Raw genomic sequence first — 7367 nt, forward strand, 5'->3', positions numbered from 1 at the left:
TTTAACAAACAAAAACAAGAATTTTTAGATAAAATTGAATCTTTACAAAATTCTATTAGAAAAACGGAACAAGCTGAGTCTGAGTATTTCTCGTGTGAAAAATCTTTAAGTGAAGCCAATGACTCAGAAGAAAATGTTTTTAATGAAGAAATTAATTTGTCTAATATTTTAAATTCAGATGTTTGTTTAGATGATGAAGTTGATAAGTTTAATTTTAAAAATGATTTACCCAGTCATGAAGATTTTATTGTCAAAAGCAATACGGCTGAGGATTTTGATTTACCTTCAGATTTTCAAAACAATATTAATCAAAAACCTGTTTCCGAGAATGATTATTATAAAAAGAGTAAAAGCAAAAAGAATTCAAGGAAATAGAAGAAGCTTACTAAGAAAAAGAAAGTTCGACATTCAAGTAAACCTGATAATTTTCTTTTTCCTTTTTCAGATTTATTGGAGAGTAAAAGAAGAAGGCAAATCATCTACTCAACAGAAGAAGAATAATTTTGCTAAATATGTATTAAATGATTCGAAATTGAATAGTTCTGTAATAAGATATTCAGTTGATGAATTATTTGATATTAGAAATAGTAAAACAATTGTTCTCCGTGTAGAGTGAAAGAATTTCTTAAGTCTTTTACTTCTTTTAGACCATACCAATTCATGCATTCTGTGATATCTTCTGTATCTAAAAGCTTCTGTAAAGAACGTTGGTTCGGTACGTATAGCATACCGCCAATAAAATCTAAGATAAAAGGTCCTAAACTAAAATGGGTACCAAAACYCAATTGATTCAATTTTGCAGGTTAACCGGCATGTGTGATTCTTAGACTCCGGATGTTTTAAGCACATGACTGGTAGAAAAGAATTACTATCAAACTTTGTTGAATCGTTTGGAGGTACGGTAAGATTTGGAAACAATCAGTACGCACCTATCCTTGGATATGGTGATGTAATTTCTGGGAATTTAACTATCAAGAAAGTGTCGTATGTCGAAGGACTTGGACATAATTTGTTTAGTATAGGTCAATTCTGTGATAAAAAAACTAGAAGTCTGTTTCAAAGCTAACCAATGCAGCATCCGAACTACTGATGGTAAGGAGCTCTTAGCTGGATTCAGAAGATCAAATCTCTACACGATTGACCTATCAAATACACAAGTAGATACTGATGTCTACTTAATTTCCAAGGCCTCCTTAAAAGAAAATCTATTATGGTATCGACGTCTTTCACATCTGAATTTCAAGAACTTAAACAAGTTGGTTTGTGACAACTTGGTCAAAGGAATCCCAGAACTGAAGTTTCATAAAGATCATGTATGCGGTGCTTGTGAAATGAGTAAACTGAAGAAAGCTTCTCATAAATTTATTGAATTGGATTTAATTCAAATTCATTTAGTCAAATATCTGTATTTTTTAATACAAGTCAGTATTTCAATTTTTTCTATCTGATTTTAAATTTATTGATTATGGGAATCTATATTTGAGGGGGAGTATGTTTTCCTTTTATCTGATCATATTTTGAGGGGGAGTGAATTATATCTGTTTTGAACTAACAACTTATATTTTTCTTACATGTATTTTAGTATTATCTAATTTTTGAAAGATAATTGAGTTTTRAAATATAAGTGTTTGGCCGATTTAGTCTAATCCGGACAATGCTTGTCCGATTTATTGATAATCCGGACAACACTTGACCGATTTATTGTCCGATTTAGACATCCAGACAAAAGGCTATATGAGAAACTCTTATCCGGATAAGATTAGATATACTATGCAAGGGATTGAGCGGATAACTAAATCGATGGGATAATGTGTCCGTATTCTTTAAATCGCTTGTTGATCTATCTTTTCCAACTCTTTAAATCGTTCAATCTTTGAGCGGTTTAAATCCTAACCTTGAGCGATTTATTTCTTCTTTGAGCAATTTATTCTTAAACCGGACAAGTCTTGACGGGTATTCTTCTAAATCGTACATGTCTTGAGCGATTTCTTGTCCGGATTAACACTTAGACTTTGTTCATCTCATAAATCGGATACCTCTTGACCGATTTATTCTTATCCGGACAAACCTTGAGCGATTTAGAATTTGAACGGTTTTTGACTTTGACTATAAATAATCGACTCATTTTTACTTTTTACTTTTTATCCCATTTTAACTATTTATCATCGTCTACGCTCAACTCTGGTTCTTCGTTCAAAGATCAACAGTCAATTCGATTAACAATCTCTTTTTTTCTTAAATCAAGGTTTACATCGTTTATTTCCTTATTCATATACCTTGATTATATTGGACTATCATCGATCTAATGAATTGTTGGACTTAATATTCTCATAAAAATCATAATCGAAACTCTGAGTGAATAATAAGTAAATAATCTCAAATAAAATGGTTTTACCTTGAATGTTTGTGTATTTTGATGTATTTTGAGTGTATTTTTGAGTGTTTTAAATATATTTTGATTTCTTTTTGGGTAAATTTTTGTTTGTTTGTGTGTATTCTTTTTGAAATCTTTTACTGTGTGTAAATGTGTTGAACGGATACTTCACCGGACAAGATGATCGGAGTTCAATCCGATCAACCTTAATCCGGTTAATGATTGTCCGATTTATTTTGTTTTTGACTTAGTATTTTTTGTGTGAATACTTTGTTGTCCGGACTTCTAATCCGGTCACAAATTTTGATTTTTCTTTCAAGTGTTAGTGTATTTGAAAGTTGTCCGGACTTCTAATCCGGTCAATCTTTCTTTCTATTTTTTCTAAGTGTTTGGTGGTTAATTTTTTTTCTCTCTCTTTCTTTTCTTGTTATTTTTTTAGAATTCAATTTTTTTATGTGTTTGTTGTGTGGGTTATATTTTTGATTAAATAAATGGTTTCTAATATTTTTAGAATTTTTACAGGTTAATGGCGGATCAACGACATCAATCTGACGAGGAATCTCATGTTCCTTCAGTCAGATCAGACAATATCCCTATTCACCCGCCCAACCAGCCTATTCCATCAGAAACCATTTTCCCACAAATAAAATACCTTGATATAAAACCGAATAACCACGTCTTCTCTTTCGCTATGCCAGCTGAATACCCTATAATAATAGAAATCCTGAAAGGCCATCCAATTTCTTATTCTTTATCTGCAAATACACCAGTTCCAATGGTGTATTTACAACAATTTTGGAGCACTTTGACCTTAGAAAAAGATGGGGATACTATCTACTTTCAAGGCGAAGTTGACGAATTTGTCAGTCGTTTGACACTGAAGCATCTCAGAAGAATACTTTGTCTGCCTGGACCAGGATCTACTGGCTTTGAAGATTTTATATCAGACGAACAATTGTGTCTAGATATCAAGCGCCTAGGATACTCGGCTGTTCTGAACAACCCAACTCAGTTCAAACGACGTTTCCTGCCTTCAATCTGGCACTAGCTGTTCTCTATCTTGAATAGATGCCTGACGTCAAAAACAGCGGGAATAGATACATGCAGTAGCTCTTTTCTGAAATTCTTTCATGGAGTTGTCTTTTCAAGACATTATGACTTTGCCTTGGTCATATGGAATGAGTTAGTAGAGCTAGTCAATGCCAAAAGATTCCCGTCAAAAGCTCGAAAGTTTGTGCCATTCCAGAGATTTCTACAATTATTCATAAAGGCCATGATGAATGCAAATGAGGATATTCCGGCCAGATCTAATTCTGAAAAAGGGCCAACATTCACAATGACCAGAATCAGACAGCATACTGAAGTGGAAGATCTGGATTCAATAATGCCAGTACCACAATAATTAATTGCCCTAGCTGATCAGACTGCTCAGTGCGTAATAGACTATAGGAGAGTGATAGATCCAATAGTTCAACCAGAACCGGTTGAACTTGCCCACGGATCACCCCATGCCTCAGCTGAGAGAGAGCGGTTAGAATTAGAAGAGAGTGTTCAGGAACAGGGGTTACCTGAACAGGGAACTAAGCTGAGAGAAAAAGAATMTGAGAGGGGTGAACAGGCGGGGGGAGCGTCCGATCAGCAAAGCACTCCAATTGTTAGTACTTCCTCGACTTCAAGTTCGGAAGCTACTGAATCTGATAATGGGGCACATTCTGATGATAGTGAAGATGATGATGATAATAACGGAGAAGATCGTGATCAATCCTTTCATGCTCAAAACATTGCAGTTGGCACCATTGTTGATGACATTGACGATATTTTTCCTGAATATTCTGCTCAGCAACCGTGTCCAAGCCTGCATTCATTATCTTTCAACGTGGATGAATGTGATGATTACGATCGCATTCTTCAAGACATACCGGATTATGGAGGAGATGAGGGAGAAAATGTTGAAAATGAAGAGAGAATGAGAGAAATGGAAGAAAAAAAACATGGAGAGGGTGAAAGTGGAGCAGAAAAAGAAGATCAAGCTCCTATCCTAACTGATACACTTAGCCGGGCAAACCACATCTGCTACTGACATTCATTCGTTGAATGTTAGTATTGAACAAGACATAGCTAGCCCAACTATGCATTTGCACACCCCTCCTATCCACTCAATTGGTTCTCAATAACCAATTGTTTCAATTTCACAAGGGGATATAGCTCATACGCTAACTACTTCTCATTTGGATAGTGTAGTTATTGAAACAAGTAGGCCGTTGCCCCAGCCTACGACTTCGATTCTGTGCACCTCGAGTCTAGAGCCGATACACATAGGTACACATGAGTCAGGAGCATCTGTTGCTCCAAKTGCAGTTCTTAGTGAACTAGCCGGAACGACCAGAGTGGTGTCTCTTGACATTTCACAAGGACAGGTCGGAAGTCCTACCAATGCTAATATTATGCCAACATTGAACGTAGGCACAACAGTTTATTCAACTGTTGTTACAACTGGTATTCTAAGTGAACCAGGTGTTACTTTACCCGACTTTGTGTCAAGGGAATATCTGGACGGCGCCCTAAAGGCTGTTCAAGACAATATGGATGCGCAAATGGCAAGTCTCAAAAGACTTTTGAAGGGTAAAGAGGTTGTAGAAGAAGAGCCACCGTCTGTGCCATCACCACCGCATGTTCCTGAACCATCTATACCAGATCAATCGGTGGATGAGCTGAAATCGTTGCTGTACGCCAAGTTGATGGCATTTCAGAACCCAGATGCTGAGGATGCATATTTGGTTGGTCTCTTACGTCAACAATTAGATGTAAACCCTTATGTTAGAGCCTCAGAGTTTTTGGATTTTCAAGATGTGGTTACTTCTAGCTTCTCTAAAGTTAGCAAGTTAATCACATCTAATACCCAAGATCTTAAAAGTTCAATGGATGCCCTAGCCGAACGGGTGTTTACATTAGAAGAAACCTGCAGGTCTCAGGCCATATCTCTCAAAAGAAGGCATGACGATCAGGATGATCCAGATAGTCATGAGGGGGAGAGAAAGAGACAGAGATTGCCCGAGACTTCTGAACAAGGTGCAAGGGTTGGTGAAGAGCCATCAACTCAAGAYGTTACTGCTGAAGCTTCTGACCCAAAATCAGTTCGGGAAAGAACAATTGAGGTTGTTGAAGTTGTTGATGAAGATTTGGAGATAAGTCCTACGATCGAGCCAATGGTTGAAAAGCCGGCGGACTCCACTGTAGGAACAAGGATGCTATTGGACTTGTTTGCCAATGTTGGTTTCAATGAAGCGTTCTCTAAAACTCTAGGTGGAGAGCAAGACTTTGGAGAAGACATTGACAATATAGACAAATCGACTGAGATCTATTTTGACTTTGAAGCCGATATAGATGATGAAGATCCAGTGTTTCCTATTTAAGAAGAACGTCAGTCTGCTCCAGAATCTTCCACTGCAGTCTTATCTGATGTTCCAGACATTCCAGCTCAAAGAGAACATGTTGATCCAACTGAAATCTTCACAAGAGACTATGTGCCATTTCACATTAGAGCTAATTTTCCTGGTTATGATCGTGAAAGAATCCGAGAGCCATACCTTGAAGATATCTACTTTGGAATCTTCATCCGTCACAGAAAAATTCTAAGCGGTGACAGAGTTCTTGGTATTCATAAGCAGACAAGAGAATATCGTACTGAATACCGTCATCTTCTAAAAGCTAAGTGCCAACCAATTAGTGAAGTTCGTACAAAGCATCAGATTGTGAGGATCGAACAAATAGATGCTCAGAAGTTGTTGAGAATCTGGTATCCTGTCTTTATTGTTACCAGACAGGATGGTCAGATTTGGAGATTTAGCGAAGCAGACTTCTCGAACTTATACTTGGATGATCTTGAGTATATGTATTTTGAACTCAAAAACATGACAATCAGAAAAGAAGGAGAATTGGTTGCTCTTGAAGCAATCAAGAGGTTTATACGGTGTCATGTGAAACTGGCAATGGTCATTGATGTACAGATGGGTCTTGAAGACAATCARCGAATCATCAATCTTAAAAGACCAAATCAAGATCTAGAAGACATTGAAGGCTATCCAGTGTATATGGTGCTTGAAAGTCCAAAGTTCGGGGTCGTATACTTTGCTCAACTTCAAGTTAAAAAGTTCATGAGGTTTAGCGAGTTAAATAAATATTCTGACGGTATGATCAAATTAGTGAGAAGGGCACTTGACTTGAAGAGGGTGATGAATGATAAAGCTGCTGAGTCTAAACGGATGAGCTCCAAGGAAAGATACTTGCTGGTAAATGCTATAAACTTGCTCGAGGAAAAGATTCAATATAGGAATGCTCTAAGAAGGTTGGAGAAGATACTTGGACTGCGCAAAACGAAATTCACAAGAGTCCAAACTTGAATCCAAAGGGGGAGAATATTGGGTTCAAGTTAGAGCGTTAAAGTTGTATTCAAGTTTTTCCTTAGAATAACTTTATTTTGTAATAGTGTAGTTTACTATTTCCTAGTATAAATAGCATTTCCCTTTGTAATTGTCATTAACGAAGTCATTAGCAGATTTGTAAACAAGATTATCAGCTGTAATTCTCTCTCTCAATCTAATCATTCTTTGATGATATTTTCTCTACTTTTATGTTCATCTTGAATCTTGAAGATCATATCATTTTTGTATGATTTCTGGACTTCTCATTTTGTTTGAGGGACCCAATCCAAATTTTCATATAACCATACAGACGTAATTTACTCAAACTGAAATTATAGAACCGTAAAAAGAAAAATAAAATAAAAGATAGGAATAAATTAAAAACAATTCGAACAAAAACATATAGAAATTGAAAGCTGAAAAATTAGGGAAAATAATATATACAGAAATCAGAAAACTATAGAATAAAACACTATATAGAAGCAACCGAAAACCACAATATATAATCTAGTGAGATCGGGGGTAGGGGAATCTTTGGTTTCATCAGATGAGACTGGGGAGAATAGCATACG

This window comes from Cynara cardunculus, assembly GCF_001531365.2.
Source record: "Cynara cardunculus var. scolymus isolate 2C chromosome LG 13, CcrdV1, whole genome shotgun sequence".
Classification (NCBI taxonomy): Eukaryota; Viridiplantae; Streptophyta; class Magnoliopsida; order Asterales; family Asteraceae; genus Cynara; species Cynara cardunculus.